Consider the following 20105-nt stretch of genomic DNA (forward strand, 5'->3'; position numbering starts at 1 on the left):
ATACTACCCCCACTGAAAATCTGTTCTGTTCTGTGGGAGGGAGGGGTTTACATTGACACGTGTGTTTCTTATGGAGTTGTCACATTACATCATGGTCACTGGGGTTATTTACTTTTAGCAACTATATAGATAGCTTCTGACATCTGTAGAAATAGTTGCCACCTGCCTAGGTGCATGTTACCATTCTGTTTGGAAGAAAAATACACAAATAGCAGCTGCGAATAATCTGAGTGGACTGCACTTCAGAAAGTTTTTCTTATTTTTTAAAGAATTGCTACTTAGAGTTTTGTGTTACTATATACACTCAATTATTAGTATGTCATTGTTCTTAGTAGTGTCAGTGAGTGAACAGTTTGAGACAACAATCGGTGAACGCCAGTGGTTCTTGGTCTCTTCTGAACTGAGTGCATGGTGACCCCCTTAATGCAAGCACTGTTTGTTTCATCTTAACATTCACCCACAGATGCATCCATCCTTCCCTTTCCATTTAAAATGGGAAGATCTGCTATTGCCATTGTTGAGGAAAATGTTTACAATAAAGCCACAGGTTTCAGAGTAACAGCCGTGTTAGTCTGTATTCGCAAAAAGAAAAGGAGTACTTGTGGCACCTTAGAGACTAACCAATTTATTTGAGCATGAGCTTTCGTGAGCTACAGCTCACTTGCATCCGATGAAGTGAGCTGTAGCTCACGAAAGCTCATGCTCAAATAAATTGGTTAGTCTCTAAGGTGCCACAAGTACTCCTTTTCTTTTTGCGAAGTGAGCTGTAGCTCACGGAAAGCTCATGCTCAAATAAATTGGTTAGTCTCTAAGGTGCCACAAGTACTCCTTTTCTTTTTGCGAATAAAGCCACATTCGATCTTGTAGTCAGTGGAGCAAACCATAGACATGTTTTGGTTTATAGGTGTTTTGGTATTCTAAGTTTATTAAACATCTAGTTCTCTGTGTGAAATATTACTTGTTTTAACAGCTGCAGAGTGCTCAGAGCTTAGAATGGGCACTAAAAATGTTTAAACAAATCAAATGAATAATAAAAGTTCTACTGTCCTTAATCTCAGTGAAGGAAATATTTTATGCCTAATATGTAATCTGTGTGTATTTGTGTTGAGAGAGAGAGAGAGAGAGATTTGACCATGCGTTATCCCCTTTAGACACATATTACAGAATATCCCTGTCTATAGTGAAACTGATTGTTTCAACAAATCAAAGAACTAAAGGCTCATGGAATACCTGTGATCCTACAGGTTGTTGCCTCTTTCAGAGCTCCACTTGTTTGGAACATTAGTGAATGATCTTGAAACAACTAAAATTCTTTCCTCTGTACTCAAATACTGAATCAGTTTAGTTCCACTTTTTAACACTGAATTCTTATTGGTTTATTTATCCTTAACCCAGTTGTTTCCTCAGGGTTTATGTTTAGTTTTTACACAGCATGAGAGTCTGTATAGTATTGAATTTCAAAAGGAAAAAGTGCTTCAATTCAAATAAATAGAACGTAGTTATCTGATAACTTTTTTTAATGAATCAGAGGGTGTGTTGAAGAGAACAAAGCCCAAACTTTGCATAAAATGTGGAAATGTAAATGTAAGATTCTTGTTTAAAAGTTAAAAATATTGGCCTGTCGTATTTCTCAGTGACATTATTGTAGGTTGTAGATTCTCCAACTCCAAGGGAAAGTATTGAACTCATGATAAGTGACTCATGGTGAGAAAAGAGCTTGCAAAGGGGTGGCTCAATTTCAGACTCAAGGATTTATCTGCTTGAAATTTTTCTCTGTTGACATCCCTTTTGTATGAAGAAACCTCTGTGCCAAGGTGGGCAAACTATAGCCCACGGGCTGCATCCGGCCCATCAGACCTTTTAAACTGGTCCTCGAGTTCCCACCAGGAAGCATGGTCGGGGGCTTTCCCCACTCCCCGTGGCTCCATGTGGCTTCCGGAAGCAGCGGCATGTCCCCCCTCCGGCTCCTACGCGTAGGGGAAGCCAGGGGGCTGTGCACGCTTCCACCACCCCAAGCACCAGCTCTGCAGCTCCCATTGGCCAGGAACCGCGGTCACTGGGAGCTGCAGGGGAAGCGCCTGCGGACTGGGTAATGTGCAGAGCCGCCTGGCTGGTGCTGCGCCTCCACGTAGGAGCTGGAGGGGGGACATGGCGCTGCTTTGGGAGCTGCTTGAGGTAAGTGCCGCCAGAGCCTACACCCCTGACATTCCCCCTCCCTCGCACCCCATACCCAGCCCTGATCCCCCTCCTGCCCTCCAAACCCCTTGGTCCCAGCCCGGAGCACCCTCCTGCACTCCAGACCCTTCATCCCTGGCCCCACACCAGAGTCTGCATCCTCAGCCGGAGCCCTCACACCCCCCTGTCCCCCAACCCCCGTCCCATCCTGGAGTGCCCTCCCGCACCCTGAGCTCCTCATTTCTGGTCCCACCCCAGAGCCAGTAACCCCAGCCGGAGCCCTCCCACACCCCAACCCCCAATTTCATGAGCATTCATGGCCCACCATACAATTTCCATATCCATGATGTGGCCCTCAGTCCAAAAAGTGTGCCCACCCCTGCTCTATGCTCAACTTTGTCTTGTGGCAGTTCTTAAAGGGACTCTGTCAAGGTTGGAAGGCTCTCAAATTAACATTTGGAAGAGGAGCGGAAAAGTTGCAAATATTTATTTGCAACTTCTACATAATGCTTTGGCAAAAAGAAAAGGAGTACTTGTGGCACTTTCGAGACTAACAAATTTATTTGAGCATAAGCTTTCGTGGGCGAAAGCCCACAGAATGCATCCGATGAAGTTAGCTGTAGCTCAGGAAAGCTTATGCTCAAATAAATTTGTTAGTCTCGAAAGTGCCACAAGTACTCCTTTTCGCGAATACAGACTAACATAGCTGCTACTCTGAAACCTGTCATAGTGCTTTGGGATGTTCTCTTCCAAAACAAATGGTGAGATGTGGGAGGGTGAAGTGAATGTAACATGCACAGTAGTGCATACACTGGATATAAGACCTTCAGGTAAGGAAATAAATTTAATTTCTGGTTTCCATTGTAAAGATGTAAGGAGAAAGTGAGCGTTTTTTCTTTTAAATTATGAAAATGTTGATCTTTAAAAGTTATTTATTTCACTACTATATTATAACTTTGCAACTCAGTGGTTGGATCTTGCACCGTTAAAGTTAATTATGAGTGTTTTACGTCGATTGATTTGAATGGGATCAAGATCAAGCCCTTGAGTCGGCACTGGAGATTTTGAACTGGGTGTTTGTATAGTGTTCAATTGTAGGGTTAAGCATTGGGAAGCAGAAGAAATTGATGTCTGCAGGATTGCTGATAAATGTAGTATCTCAATAACTGGTTATAAATCGTAGCTAGTTTGCTGCTGCTGGGAAATTACAGTTAATCTGGACTGCTGAAAAGTAATCTTACCATATCTAGATGAGTTATTGTTTGGCTATCTAATAGGGAAACTGTGACTATTCTAGTTTATATTCAGTATAATTTAGGGTTTTCCAATGGGTAATTGTGTTTTCTGCTAAATAGAATACCCCATGCATGTCACCCAACTCTGGCTTTTTCACAGATGCATTGATCTTGAAACTGATAATGTTTGTGCAGAAATCTATAATGTACTTGCTTTTCAGTTGCTTGTTTAGTCTAAATGTTATATGCCTGGATATTGGTACACTGTTCTGGGACTGTTCTGGGTGCTGTAGTGATGCAAAGTATTAAAAAAAATCCCCAAACCTTAATGTACCATTGGAAAAATATAAAGTTTTTTTTAGCCATCGGATAACGTTTCTTTCCTTCTTAGTTTAGGCATATAATTGAAAACTGTGTAACTGTCCGCAGAATTTCTTTTTTACACTTCAAGTTTTAAGTATATAAAAGGGCCTTCATGTTTAGCTTTTATTATGTTTGATAAATTCCCAGGAAATGTTAATGTTTAATACAAAAATTTTAAAAATGGGTGAAAGTTCAAGACAAAAAATTAACTGGACAATTTTCTAGGTAAATATGGAAGTTAATATTGGGATATGGGAGGAAAGAAAAAGAGAAAAGAAAAAGTATTGAAGGTAATAACAGTTTAATGCTGTGGTTTTTTAATGAACTATACGTTAATGGTACATACACTCACACACTGAGGCATGTACACATGTGTATCTTCCATTACATTGTCTTACTTTAACAGACACCCTCACACTTACACTAACTTATAACTAAAATAAACATCTATCTAATGTAATATATTGGATTTCTTAACATAATCTGTATTTTTGTGAACTTGAGTGATCCAAAATTTGGGTGAAAATCAGTAAAAATCCGAATAGCTTTTATAAAACCTTGAAATTTTTCAGTAAAAATCAGTAAAAACTGAAAACAAAGGGCCTTTACGTTCATAACAAAATTGTAACTTAAATAAGTCTCTCTAACAAAGGTAACCAAGTATAATTCGTTTTAAAGAAGAGTTTTCTTGCATGCAGTATGGTACGAAAAGGTATTATTTTTAATGTGTCATTTCTAGAGGCTGCAGTTGTGGAATGGGAAGTAACGTGCTTTGGCTCTTGGCTGGTTGAGACTGTATCAGGCCATTGCATACTTTGTAGATTTATCTGCTGCTGATGTGTCAAAGCTTCAACAGTTGGCAAGGAGTTAAAACTCTCAGCAGGAAGGTGGAAGGAAGTTTAGCTGGCTTTTAAATTTGAGGCAAAGAGCAACCCGTTGCTTCTTACTGTTGAGTGTTGACAGGCACATAAAAGCTGATAATGTAAGTCCAGGGGTTTAAGAGACTTAGCAGTGTTGCCTTTTTGTTGTATTACAGTATTTTAATGCCTCATTAAAGAGACAGAGTTCTTTGAAATTCTATACTGTCTAGCTTTTTTTTTTTTTTTTTAAGTTTAGAAGCTTGGGTAAAAATGTCAAAATTTAAAAATTAAGTCCATTTGATGACCTCCATGTTGGATTCTGAATGGGTGAATGAAAGGGCCTTGTGTGTTATAATAACAAAACTTAGAACTTGTATTGTCCTTTTCAGACATGTTCATTTCTGTGCAACTTTTTCCTCTCTTCTTCCATATGTTAATTTGAGTGCCTTGTAACATCTGTGAGAGGCCGGTAACAGTTATAAACATTTTACACTTGGGGAAACAGATAAAAAGATGGTATGTGATTTGCCCAAGTCCACGCATCCAGTCACTGGCATAGCTGGGTGTGCTGGAAATGGCCCAACTTGATTATCATACACATTGTAAGGAGAGTGATCACTTTAGATAAGCTGTTACCAGCAGGAGAGTGGGGTGGGAGGAGGTATTGTTTCATGGTCTCTGTGTATATGATGTCTTCTGCAGTTTCCACAGTATGCATCCGATGAAGTGAGCTGTAGCTCACGAAACCTTATGCTCAAATAAATTGGTTAGTCTCTAAGGTGCCACAAGTACTCCTTTTCTTTTTGCGAATACAGACTAACATGGCTGTTACTCTGAAACCAGTTTAGAACAGTGGTTCTCAACCTGGGGGCTGCTTGTGACATAATACACAGAGAGCTGCATATGCGGCTCACAGTGGTAAATAGGTTGAGAACCACTGGTTTAGAAGTTTAGCTGTTTTCCTAAATCTAGGCTTTAATGACTAGACTAAATCTTCTGTCTCCTCTCTATAGTGCAGGAATGCTCTTCGCTAGTTTCAGTATAGGCTTCTGAAAGTTTTATACTTCAAAAAAGCCATAAAAGAGGACCGAAAAACGTTTTTCTATGAAGCAAGATTTTATTGCAACTGTATCTTAAGCCATGTAATAGAATTTATTTTTAATCGTAATTTCATATACAACATGATGACATCTTAATGAAATCAATATTCTCTGCAATTGAGAGACTGTATCTGCCTTCATGCGATGATAAAGCCAAAGCATGTTATGTTAAAATGTACTAAACACTGTAAAAATTAAATGACATTGATTTTTTTGAGCATATTCAAATGAATCATATAAACCAATGATGCCCAACCTTATTACACAGGAGGACCACATAAACCTAATCACAACCTGGTGTGGGCCAAACAGATTCTGTAAATTTTAATAAGATTTAAAGTCACCTGTATTTATTTATCTTTTAAGTTCAGCTTGTTTCGTATGTATTTAGATAGGGTGCTTCTATGTATTGTCTAGTGACACACTTGTGTAAGCTACAATGATGTAAACATGATGACAAAATGCTAATGAATCAGCCGTTAGTATGTTGTGTTGAAGCAGGCCACAGATGTTATGAAATCTTCTGGTGGGCCATAGATTGGGCACCTCTGATATAAACAAATGCCAAGAGGATGGGGGAGAGGGTGTGTGTGCGGGGGGGCTAATAGAGTATTCCAGTGAGGTTAAATTATCTTGTGTATATGAAGCTTTTTAATACATCTGGGGAAAAAATATTAAGCACCTTGGGAAAAATCCTTACCTGATTTGAAATCATTGAGAGTTTTACCGTTGCTTCAGTGTGACCAGGATTTTGCCTGTTGCTTGCTGTTTGTCAAACAAAATTTGATAAATTGGCTGGTTTACTTGTAAATGCTCAAAAGATGAATTCCTCGCTCAGAGGAGTTGTACTGAAATTTTGGGGAGACCGCATGCACAGTGTTCTTTACCCATGATGCATAGAGTCGATCCGTGCTTTAAGACCAACAATTAAAACCAGTAATGCTAGAAAACAAGGGCGCAAAGAGTGTACATTTCTGCGGGCTTAGTTGAATGCTATTAACTAAATAAAATGATAGAGCAATATGCAGAAAAATTATGATAGTGTAAATATAAAAGTTGTTTGTTTTTTATAATGCTATAGTTTCCCTTCAGATAAAGTATTTGTATTTTATACAAGTAGGCTAACTATAATAAAGTTTCAGAGTGGTAGCCGTGTTAGTTTGTATCATCAGAAAGAACGAGGAGTACTTGTGGCACCTTAAATAAATTTGTTAGTCTCTAAGGTGTCACAAGTACTCCTCGTTATAATAAAGTTATTATGCCTAATGTCAGAGCTTTGGAATAGTCAGCTACACTGAGAGCTTAAATTTGATATAGGTATTACTAGTGCATTTATGTCTAAAATAGAAATAAACAGGTGACAGAATTAAAGTTTGATAAATAGAACTGCTTGGAAAATTTTCCGGTTTTTCCATCAGAAAATGCTGTGTTGTTGAAATCAAGCCTTTTTACAAGAATGCATGAATTTCAGAAAAAAAACACATTTGGTTTCAACATTTTCAGAAATGAATGTGTCAGTTTTTGTCTTGAGACAACTTTTTGTTTTGAAATTTGTTTAATTTTACATTATAAAAAATTAAAGTAAAAATTGAAGCATTTCAGTTGATCCAAAACAATATTAAATTCTTGATTTCATTCTGATTTTGTTTCAAAACCACAGAATTTCCTGTGGAGCAGAAATTCTAGTTCCCGTACAGCTCTACTGATAAACAGTTTATGGTTTTAGTGATCATGGATGGGGGCAGAGGGAGGACCCTGAAATTGTTAGATGGGTGTAATTGCAGAACTGAATAACTCATTCCAAGCCTTTGTCTGAAGGTGCAATCAGTATATAGTCTGTATTTATTGTGGGACACATCTTCTGTTATTAATTATGGCAGTTCACGTATCCAAGGAACATGTTAATTATTGATACAAGTTACCAAACAGCACTTCTGCTCATTTATCTGCCTGCCTTTATAAGCTTGTGTACACATAAGCATTCTAATTGTACACAACTCTTCACATATATTTAACTATTTCTACAACTCTTGTGTAACGGATTCGGAGTACCCTTTGCATGGTATTGTTTTGATACTTTGTCATTACACTAAGAATCATTATAGAACACCTAAATGACCAATGCTTTAACAGCAGAGTGCTGTAGTTAGTGCTTGTATGATCAAGATTTCATTATTTTTACGATATGTGCCATAATATGCTTATTTTTTATGAATGGAAGCTGTTCTTGCAGGGACTGTACTTTTACCTGTTTGTATATCATCTTGTACAATGGTGCTCCAGTTTTGATCGGGCCTCTAGAATAATCAAAATAAAGAACTGACTCTTTATGGTTTGTTCACTTACTCACTAACTTGAATATTCAGTAATACGTGATGGATCTCCAAGTTATTAGCTCAAATTGGTCAGGAATTACTGTCTTTGACTGCTGTGTTTGCTTACGCCTATATAATGTAACGTTGTTTCAACTTTTGTCTAGATATTATGGGCCATATAGCATTGCTACAAGTGCAAAATCTTACTTTTATTCTCTAAAGGCATGTCTACACTGCACACCACCATGGTGATATGTAGCATATGTGTAGCTACACGTTGCAGTGAAAAACAGACTGTGTCAACACTGGCGTATAGCCGTATGCACCAGTGAACGGCTGTGGCAGAGAGGAGACAGTGGGGATAGGCCCTGGAAGTGGGGAGGTAGTGGGATGCTACGTTGCTAAAAATAGCAGTGTAGACTCGGGGAGACATTGCTTGGGTGTGTAGAGAGACCTATATGGTAAATTCTAAAAGGGTTCAGACATGCCTTTCTTTGTCTAAGCAGTGCCTCAGAGACTACACTGCTACTTATACCCCTGTTAGGAGGGAGTGCAGTATTGTACTCTACATGCCACCATATGGAGTCTGCAATGTAGACCTACCCTAATGGAGCAGTTCTGATCTCTGCAATTTTTCAGTGACCATTAGTCCTCTTATTGTTTGATATAGGATTCTGCACAATTTGTGACTGGTGTCATTAATAATGGGTATAAGTTAGACTGCTCATATATTTATCTCCAAAATGTTAAATTTTTGCTTGCGACCTTGACATTATTTTCATAGATATTTAGTTTCTAGACAATTCTGTAAATGTGGTAGGTTTTGGTTTTGGTTGTAAGTGTTCTATAACACATTTTTGATGAATGCATGCTAAGTTAAACAAAACATGTTTTAGATATAAGTTAAGGCTGTCATTTTAAATATAAGAACCCTTTTCATGATTGTTTTTTATTGAGCCTTTTGGAAGTATAGCTATGCCTGATAGCACCACCAAAGTTAAAATTGTCTAGTGACTGGAGGTGTGGCATATTTTTTGTTTTTAAATAAATATAAAGAGTTCTACTTTGGAAAATAAAAAATGTCATCTTCTTACTTAATCGATTTACTCTCAGTTCACAATCATTCTGATCAGCTTGGTTTAGGGCAAGTTGGATTCTGTTTCTTCATGTGCACCAACACAGAATTGTTTAAGTTACTGATAGTTAGGCCTGTATAAACTCAATGGAAACACAAGGTTTGCACAAGTGTAATCAAGGCATAATTTGGCATCCAGAATCTTTATTATGGAGGGAGATATAAGAGAAGGAAAGAGACAGCTTGTCTGAGATCATAGCTAGATTTCACAGGGGTGATGGCTATAAAAAGATGCTCTTTTTATTAAACCAATTAATTATTTGTATTACAGTAGCGTCTAGGAACCCCACTCAGAGGTTAGAGTCCCATTGTGCTAGAGAGGTACAGATATGTAACAAAGATATTGCCCTGTCCAGAGTGGACAGAAGACACACAAACAGGGTGAGGAAGGGTGGGAGGATGAAAATATGAACAGAATTGAGGAGAAAAGCAGAAGTCATAGCTTACATTTGTTTGTTTAATCTGGAAATCACTGAGACACAAATGTGGATCCCTGTGATAATTTTTCTAATAATTTTGCATGACTGGAATTTAACTTTAAAATAAATTGTGCAGCTGTTCTTAAGCTGTATGACTCTTTAAATGATTTCTTATTCTTCTGTCTCATGGCTATTATCTCTTTTCTAAAATAAAAACCTGGTGTGCTGTTCCTGTAACATTAGAATTGGGCTTCCAGTTTTTGTTCTCCAAAGTTCCTATAGTGCTGCTATCCTGGATTAATAGCAGTCAAGTCAAAAGTCCTGGTTATAGAACACCTAACAAAAAAGAAAACCAAACAGATGCTGCAGAGTCATGGCTTCCTTTAATACAAGGCTCTAGGATCATGTACCATTTTGCTCCTTTGCTGAGACTGCCGGCAAGAATGCAAGAAAGACAAGGTGGGTGAAGGAATATCTTTAATTGGACCAACTTTTCTTGGTGCGAGAGATGAGCTTTCAAGCTTGCACAGACCTGAAGGCAAACTCTGTGTAAGGACTTGTCTACCCTGCCACTTACAGCGCTGACCCGGTCTTTGCTCAGGGGTGTGAAAAAACATCCCCCTGCGCGATGAAAGTTTCAGCGCTGTAAAGTGGCAGTGTAGATAGTGCTCCAGCACTGGGAGCTGCGCTCCAAACACTGGGAGCTCTTCCCCTCGCAGAGGTGGTTTTATTACAGCGCTGGGAGAGCTCTCTTCCAGCGCTGAAGCCGCAACTACCCAGCCATGTTAAACATTGGCTGTGTAGACGTACCCGAAGATTGAAAGTGTCTCTCTCAAAACAGAAGATACCCCAATAAAAGATATTACCTCACTCACCTTCTCTCTGATATCCAACATGGTTACAACAGCACTGCAGACAGCAAGAATGCTGGCACTACGGTAACTGCTGACATGATACACACACCTCTCTGCCTAGAATTGGGTTAAGCCTACCAATTCATTTTACATAGGCTACCTAGCAGCCATCCAAAGCAATGACTTTTGCTTTCCATCAGTGTAATCCAAAGGTTAATGTATTATCTAGAGGTGAAAGGCTTCACAACCCATTACCAAGTCATTCACCTTTTGATTTACTTACAACTGTTACAATTTTTTAAATGATCAGGTTGCAAACAATGGAAAATCAGTTCCCACTTATGAACAATAAGTGTTAAACAATTGAATGCAGATGCACACCAACATCAGATTGGCATGTCTGTGTTTTGGGGTATCTTGTCAAAGATCAGTAAAACCACACAGAAGCCTTTCCAGTTCAGTGGGTCAAAAATCCACTTTTTATGAAAGGCTAAATGTGGATTTGTGCGATTGACTATAATGGCTCCAATTTTGAAAGCTTAGAGGTAACAGAGCACTTCCAGTTGGTGGGATAATTTGAGAATACTACATGCTCAAATGGCTAAAATATTGTGCTTTCTGCTGCTACTTCACGCTTCTTAAAAAGAAAGCCAATGAAGCCATGAAGCCAATTTGAGAGTAAATCACAACCATACAAGATCATTCTTTAGTTAACTGTGAGCTGAAAGTTAGCCATCCTTTATACTTATACTATGGGGCAATTTGGGGAACAACCAGAACTTCCCCAACCTGTACACATTTGTATGGTAGCAACGGCAGCGTATGTTTTAGCCTTAATTTGGTTCCATCGTTTTTAAAGTTGTACTGGGTTGCATATTGGAAGTTGAATGCTGTAACAGACTCTTGGAGCAGTGAAATTTTTTGCTATTATGAATTTTAATATGCAGTTTCAGATAGCAAAATATATTTACACACACTGTGTGTATCTTCTTACTTTTTAAATTGGAAAATCTGCTGTTACCTAGCAGTTAATGACTATTTTTTCCCAACAGTTGGAATGCAGGACCAGATTTGATAAGCTGATAAAAGAAAACAAAACTGAGAACATGTTGGAAGTGCTCAAAGTGAAAATTGCAGTTTAGGTAGGTTTTGGGGTAGATAGTTAGACATTTTAATTGAACTAAAATAGCTTTATACTAATACAGCACTGTTGTGGGAGTATGTTTTGTGGTACATTTGAAATTAGAGTATTTAAGTGGGGAGGGGACTGTATGTTAATGTATGTGGGGAGGGGACTGTATGCTTTTACAAGAAAGTGATTTTTGTAACATCCATCTAAACAAAACAGCTGTTAAAGAAATAGAGCTCACAAATCTACATCAGAGAGAAAATATAACAACATGGACTGCTTCAGAATAATGTCTCTAAGCTAGAAGTATGCATTTTGTCACTTTAGTTAGTGTTTTGTATTAACTAGCTGCTAGTAAATGATTCTGTGAATTCTGAAACAAGTTTGTGTTCCTGGACCACCACCACAAAATTGGTTTGCACCAATCAAGGGAAGCTGTTGACTCAGCCTGGATTCTCAAGGTATGCCTTCACTGCAGAGTTAACCCAAGCTGTTCTGTGGGTTTTAGCCCAGCCCTATCTACTTTCCTTACACAAAATTGAATCCAGGCTTGCTTGCTTGCTTGCCTGGGGCTATAAGTTAGAGCCCAGCTTTTGCTTTAAGATTTTTTTCCTTGTTGCATATAATCACGAGTAATAGAGATGTTATTATCAACAGAAATACTACAGACCAGATAATGTCTTTTTTTTAACTCCTATGGAAATCCAGAAACTGAATCTGACTTTAAGGGTTTAGCTATATATAAATGGCAGTGGTTTAACTTTAAACTTCTGCAAACGCCTGTGTAGATGCGATCAGTTCAAACTTTGCTTATATCTCTTTAGTTTGCAGTTGGAAATCAGGGCTGGTCTACAGGCAGACTTGCCCCAAAATAACTAAATTAGTTTAAATTACCACCTTCTGTTGTTTCAGTTCAAGTCGGTGTGGCAGATACTCTTGTTTTGGAGTAATTGTCCTATTTTGATCAGACTTCAGCAAAACAGAATCGGGTGCTCGTATTCCAGAATAAGCTCCCAAATGTAGACTTGCACCAAAATGACAAAAGGGATGAATTAATACCAATTCAGTTACTTTGGTGCAAGATTGTGTGTAGGTCAGCCCTATTTTAACGGTGCAAGCTTAAACTAACATAAGTCAGGTTTAAAGAGAGATTGTGCCCGATCACAGGGAAACCTCTTCAGTTAAACTGGTACAGCTTTGTGTATAGAGTGAAGATAATAGTTCAAGTAAGTTCAGTTATCTATTTTGTGGACCAAAATCTCCTTCCAGTCACATTTGGCAGCCCCCTCCCCCCCCCCAATTGTCTTCAGTTGTATGCCCTCAGTTACTACTGTGCAAGCTGCAGTTTTCACAGGCTCAACAGAGGAAAACATAATTTGAAGACAATGGGGGTTGGATATGTGTAACTGAAAATAGATTTTTGGCCTGCAATATCTTATTGGTGATGTGTAAGAAGGAAAGAAGTTAGCTTGAGTTCTGGATCCCAAATTGTGGGGTAGATTGTGATCCATCTTGCAGACTGACTTAAGAAAGTAACGGGATATAAGGCACTGCCTAGCACTGGTGCACTGTACTGCTGCTTCCAGCCTTAGTGGGGGAAGGTATGTTCCGGTTGTGGGGAGCCCGATGAGCTTGCGGGATTATTTGAAGGCCAGAAGAGTTGAATTTGAGAAAGAGTTTCATTCAGGATGAGGTCCCCATCATCAGAAGCAAGCTCCCCACAGACCAGGATCCACCAACTCAAACTGGCGCCAGACCCTGCCGTGACAATAGATGCAAAACCTTCAGACCTATCTCCAGTGCTACGATAATCAGTATCCCCCACAAGGCACATTTCAAGATCCATGAGTCCTATACATGCCTATCGCAACATGTGGTGGTACCTCATCCAGTGCACTGAATGCCACAAGAGCAACTATATGAGTGAAACCAGACAGTCTCTGTGCTCTCGAATGAACTCGCTCAGAAAACTGATATACCTCTACCCCAATATAATGCGGTCCTTGGGAGACAAAAAATCTCACTGCATTATAGGTGAGACTGTATTATATCAAACTTGCTTTGTCCCCCCCGTTCCTTGTTCTCTGACCGCCCCCTCCAGAGACCCCCTTCCCAAATGACCCTCAGGACCCCACCCCCTACCCAACCCTCCTGCTCCCTGTCCCCTGACTGCTTCGACCCCATCCACACCCCTCGCTCCCTGACAAGCACTTACTGGCAGTGGCGGAAAACGGAGCAACGCGGCCCCAGCCGCTGTGCTCTGCTTCCCGCCTCCGGTGAGTGCGGGGAGGTTGGGGAAAGGACGCCCCCCATACTCACCAGTGGCGGGAAACGGAGTGACAAGGCCCCAGACCGCTCCGCTTTCCTTGCCCCGGCCCCAGCCGTGTCGCGGGCCGGGGGGAGGGAGTTGGGGAAAGGTCCCTCACTCGCCTGCAGCAGGAAGCAGAGCGCCATGGCTGGGAGCTGGCGGAGTGGAGCAGGCTGGGGCCGGGCTATTCCGCTTCCGCTGCTGCCGGTGAGTGTGGGAGGATCCCTTCCCTCAAGCCCCCTCCCCTGAGCGACATGGCTGGGGCCGGGGTGAGGGAAGCGGAGCGGGCTGCTCCCGGCCCCCAGCTAATCCCCCAGGCCACTCTGGGACTGTGGGGCCCCCAGAAGTGCACACCTCCCATCCCAGTCGGGGAGGCAGGAGCTTCTGCTGGAATTTTCAATTTTTTTTTTTGTAAAAAAAATATGTATATAAAATTCAGATTTAAGGTGAAATTTGATCTGTCAAAGTCTTTTTAAAAGTTGAGAAAAATGTGTTAAAAGACTTTTCTAAAGTTACCAAGAGGGCATAAATGTGCTCTTTTAATTCACCTTTATTTGTATTTTGTCTGCTTTGTATCATCTGCTTTGGTTTAGTTTGTAGAATGCTGCCCTAAAGTTTGAAGTAAAATTAAATTTTAAAAGTGACCACCTTCTGTTGTAATGCTGGATTTAGAAGACAAGGGAACAGTTCAGTTTGAACTGAGGAACAGCTTGCAGTGAATTGTAGTAAATGTTCTGGTACCTTTTGACAGTTAAATCACAGGCCAAACCATTGTAAATTTGTTCATGGAGTATGAATGGTTTTAGTCTCTGAATCAGACAGTAAGACTACAAATGACGCGAATCAGTGAAGTTGTTCTATATGAGTGAGTGATGAGTGTAGTGAGGGGGAAAAAGAAAAATTTAACATCCAGTCCACTGAACATTTATAGGAGTTTGTGAACCATGAATAGTGATGAGAAGGAAGTATATGGTATGTGTAAAAAGTCTTGGGCAAAGGGGGGGATACCATGTGTCATACCATCAAGTAGTCAATAAAAGCGCAGTAGGCAATCTTCCAGTCAGCTAACTGCACCATATAATCCAACATGCACACTGTCAGAAAAGCACCCGGTGTTAGTTTCAAAAACACACTGACGTAAGTTTACATCATTTTTTTGAAATGCTCTTAAGTATTGAAGCTCTCTGCCTATTATACTAAACAGCTAAACAAATATTGAAGTTTGTTTGGGGCAGCACCTCAAATCTACTAAGCTGTAGTAAGAAATCATTTACCTCTTCTCCTTCAGCTATTTTGGCTGTTCGGAGGAATATTTGTATTTATCTGAATTCCTGGGGCGGTACAGGTATATACATATGTAGACCTGTGAATGCAAGTAAGTAATAGGACAAAAATATTAGGGTAAATATATCTTAATTTTGATATTGTTCTTCCTAATACTTTTGAAAAAGCGTTTCAGTTTCTTTGCTGTAGGTTATCTAGGCATTTGTAATTTGCCCAGCACCTTAATGTTAAGGTGCAATACAAATCATTAGGAAGCATACTTTCAGACTTGAAATAACCATTCTTTCTTACCCTTCTTTTTGTCATTTTCTTGAGTTGAGGTTGTTCTGTTTGCCACAAAGGAGTCTGAGGATGCATCTTCATTGGGGAAAAAAAGGAGTATTCTTTTAGTTAGCTAACCGATGAGGTATTTTCCTAATGAAGGCAAGGCAGTTATCTGCAAACATTTGTGTAAGCTATTAAAGTAAACCCTAGGCAGCCCATAGTCTTTACCACAACCTGCTAATAGGTGTGAAAGTTACAAACTGGCTTGTCATCACGAGATCTTACCTCATATTAGTTACTTCATGTATGCTGTCGCAGCATGTAGGAACACACCTTTTTCATAGTGAAGACATGGCCTGAGAGTTTGACTGGATATGTTCTTTGTAAACAGACATTCAGGGCTCTCATGACATGCAAACAATGGCTAGTCTCATCCTGGAGGGAGGGTAAGAAAATAGGATATTACCAAGTTTTTTCTTAATTGCTACAGAAGGGAGACTGACTTGGGAGTAAACCACAGGACTGGTTTGAGAACATCCATATCCTTTTGGAAGATCAGAAGTGGTTCTTAACAGGAGGAGGCAGCTGGTTCGTCAGCTTGCCTGACTGAAGAGATTGGGGCTGTTTTGAAAACAAGTAGTCTAGGCTCAAATTAAAGCAACAAAAACTTTCTAAAATCTCCAGAGAGGGGCTGCAGGGGCAGCTTGCTGTTTCAGAGGGAAATGGCCCTAATACAGTGCACTTGGAAAAGGGATGAGACCTGCTTGTGAAACCATCCAATTTCCCTCTGATTGCCTCGAGAGTGGAATTTTGTGCTTGGAGGTGCTAGCTGACAACCCAAAATACAAGGCTGCTGTGGGGTGCGGCGGGGGTGGGGCGGGGCTCTGAGAAAGAGGTGAACAGTGTTGTGTAGGGTGAGACCTTTGTCCCAGATTTATTGAGAAAAATTTTCTTTGCTCTATTTTTTAGTCTTTGAAAGTGGCCTCTGGATGTTTAGTTCTCAGTGACTGCTGGGATAACGCCAGGTTAACTTGGGTCAGATGATGGGAAAACAGGGTGGACAAAATTGGATTTTCTTTATTTAAAAAAAAAATTAGATCTTTAAAAAAAATTAAATTCAATATAGGCTTTTTTTATAACCCTATTTAAAATTAAATTTGAAATTGACAACCTATGTTAAGGCCTAAACATACTATAATCTTTGTAAATCATTTCAATTAAATAAAAATAAGTTAAGCAGTACATTTTTTGCTACCACGTTTTAAAGAAAATCAAACTGCTGAACTTGTCATTGGCTAAGCACCTGGAACTTAGGGTGACTAGATGGCAAGTGGGAAAAATTGGGACGGGGGTTGGGGATGAATAGGTGTTTAAGACACAGCCCGAAATATTGGGACTGTCCTAAAAATTGGGACATCTGGTCCACCCTAGCTGGAACCAGAGTTCGTTGAAGTGCTAAAACAGTTTTAGACTGTAGTAGCCTCTTCTGCAGCTTCTTCTGTTTTAATTTCAGTTTATGCAGATAGTTCAGTTCACTGACTAGTTCATTCAAGGTTAAGAACCAATTGGAAGCTGAAAAATCAGGAAAGCTTCTTTTTCTCTTCCAGTCTATGAATTAAAAACTAGGTGTGAGAAAATAAGATCTGCTAACTACAGATACTACTACTGTTGTTTACTAAATCTTTTGGTTTTAAATGTAAAAACATGTTTTGATAAAGTTTATCATGAGGTTTTTTACTTATGTATCCAACACCTTTAAGGAAGTTTTATTTTTATAAAAGTCTGTTTTATGGTATTGTTAATAGAATTTAAGTTTCCGTCCAAATGGAGCTTCACACAAATTACAAGTAAAATATTATCATCTAGTAAATAAGACAAGCATAGTTCACCATTTTCTAACATAATAAAATGTGTAAAAGTTTAGCATGAATAAATGTAAATTAAGCTATACAATTGTTTAAATAAATGCTATCAATACAGCATGTCCTCGTGGTAACAAAAAGAAGCACCAAATTTAGTGTAAAGACTATATTTAGTTGTAATTCAAATGTTTTAATAGTTATCTGCCAATGAGAACTAACCTTTCATTAGGAAAATCGCTAAAAATGCAAAACACCATTAAAATTGATGGTTTAAATTAAGGTTTCCTGCTTGTTGATTTAAATCATGATTAAAAATGGTGATTTTAAATTGCTTTGATTTAAATCAGTCCATCCTGTGTGGAATTTTTTAGTTCTCCTTCCACCACCCAGAATTCCAGATCTTCACAAATTAGGTCTGATAAAAGATGAAACTAATAATCCCATTGAGGGAAGAAGTAATAGTCTACAGTGGAGTCTGTCTCGAACAGAACCAGTTTTAGTACCACTGTCAACCGTCCCAGATGATGGAGGACTTCAAGGCTCAGATTTTTAAAGGTAATAAGGTGCCTATTGTGATTTTCAAAAGCCTATAGATGCCTTAAACTCATTGAGTGCAGTGGGTTTTAGGTGTGTAGGTGCTTTTGAAAATCCCAGTACACACCTAAATGCCTTTAAAAATGTGACTCTGGATGTTAGAGTATCTGAAGAGCTGTTGCCTTGGAAAATTATCTTTGCTGTGTAGCCTTGATTCAGGCAAATCTTCTCTGCTGTGGCGAAGGCTCCCAGGTAGATTTGGACAGGGTTTTTTTTTTGTTTGTTTGTTTGTTTTTTTAAATAGTAAATGCATTTTAAATATTTATTGGAGCAAGGACATGAATTTGGGTCTCCCACTGCTCAGGTGAGTTCCTTGATCACCTGGCCTGCAGAGTCATTCTCTCTCTCCCATCTTTCTGCCCAAATGACTGTTTGTTTATACACAGTGGAACAGCTTCGGCAGGAGACACTGAGTATCCCATAGCCGAGTGATTAGGGCATTCTCCTCCAGTGTGGTAGACCCAAGTTCAAGTCCCTACTCTACACCAGGCGGAGGGGGGAAATTGGACCTGGGTCTCCTACATGACAGGTGAGTGCCGTAACCACTGGACTATAGCTTATAAGGAGTTGCCACCACTGCCTCCAAATCTACTGCTATCATCTTTTCCTCTAGCCATTTTGTGACTCCATCCTTTTAAAAATACCTGGAAACAATGTTTTGGATTGGCTGAAACATTTTATTTGACCTGAAATGGACTTTTTTTCAGAATTTTCAAATGTCAGATTTGGCACGACCTGAACCAATATTTGTTTTCAGTTTTTTTGAATCTGCCAGCAAACTGAGAAATCAGCTCTGCTCCCAGGTGGGAGAGACATTGAGACATAGTCGGAGAGGAGAGCTCTTTTCCATGCTAATCACAAATCGCAGATGGGAGAGACACTAATCACTTGTGTATTGCCTGTCAAATGGCTGACAGCCCCCTCACCAAGATAGTTCTCCATGTAGGGTATCACCTGGACTTTGCAGTGTAATGGATGAAAAGTGCTATGTAAGAGAGAGAGATAATTATTATGATTTTTTTTTATGGATTGCTGCTTCTGCCACAACTAAGGTCTTTGTTAATGTCCCCAGAGTCAGGTAAGATCAAGGGGAAGGAGGGAGCACTGGGAATGGACCTTTCTGAGTGCAGATTGAAGGTAATTCTGATAGGAATCTAGAATTGTTATGAGAAAATATGTGGTTTTTAGATCAGTTGGCATGAGGAATTCATTGGGCTTGAGTGTGTCTAAGTGGTCTCTGTGTTAGGGAACAAAGTAGAAAGCCACTTCAGACCAAGAGGTCTTTCCATAATAATTTAAAAAAAAAATCATTCACATTAGTTTTCTTATCTTTCGCCAACTCCTCAGTGGCTCCCTTCTCCTTTTTCCCCTTCTTCCTCTTGGAAAAGGACTCAATACTAGACACCGTAAGTTATCTGCTGGACATAAAGGCCATTCACTTGGTTCATCAGGAGGACTGAGGTAGAGGATTCTGTTTCCTCTACTTTAGTATCAAAGATCATGGGTAATCTGTCACGTTCTAGACCTCAAGCAATGACAAATTCTTCTAGGACTATAAATTCAAGATGGAATCTTTTGATCCTTTAGAGTCACAATCAAGTCCAAGGAGTTTGTCACATCATTACATCTAAAAGATGTGTAACTTTTCATACCTATTCTTATGCTCATTAGCTAGAAGATGTATATAATTAGATTCAAGCAATCCGCTGCCCGTATGTTGTAATATTCCAATTGGTATTCATCATTCCTATGCCCCTAAATCAGTTAAGGATACCTTACATTGTCTAAAAAATTCCTTCAACTGTGTAGGATTTCTAATAAACTGATTTTCATAGTGGTAAGGAATGCACCTGATAGTCTGAGTTTGCAGGATCAGGTCCTAAGCAAGTACTTAGTGGTCAGATTAAATTTAATAGGAAACCAATGATTTCAAAAGTTAAGGTTTGTTTTTATACATACATTTTCTGGTGTATAGGATTAGCAGGCTACTAAAATGGATCTTGAAATATTGGTATTTTTGTAGCTACGTTTCTTTGAACATAGACAACTTTGAATAATACTGCTTTTATGAAGTGTGAAGTGTAGACTGATCCAAAAATTCATTGTTCTTAACAGCTTTAAAATACTAAATTGAAAACAGGTTAAGTTTTGTCATCTTGTACATAGAATTTCAGTAATCTTAATTTTTCCTTGACAGAGACCACTTTG

The 20105-nt window shown here is 39.3% G+C and overlaps 1 protein-coding gene across 2 annotated transcripts in view; it reads left to right on the forward strand.

Annotated features, from left to right (window-relative positions):
• SLC25A13 (solute carrier family 25 member 13) overlaps positions 1 to 20105 on the forward strand; it is a 131391-nt gene that overhangs the window by 49308 nt on the left and 61978 nt on the right. The gene's annotated exons all lie outside the window — the stretch shown is intronic.

This window comes from Caretta caretta, chromosome 2 (assembly GCF_965140235.1).
Source record: "Caretta caretta isolate rCarCar2 chromosome 2, rCarCar1.hap1, whole genome shotgun sequence".
Taxonomy (NCBI): Eukaryota; Metazoa; Chordata; order Testudines; family Cheloniidae; genus Caretta; species Caretta caretta.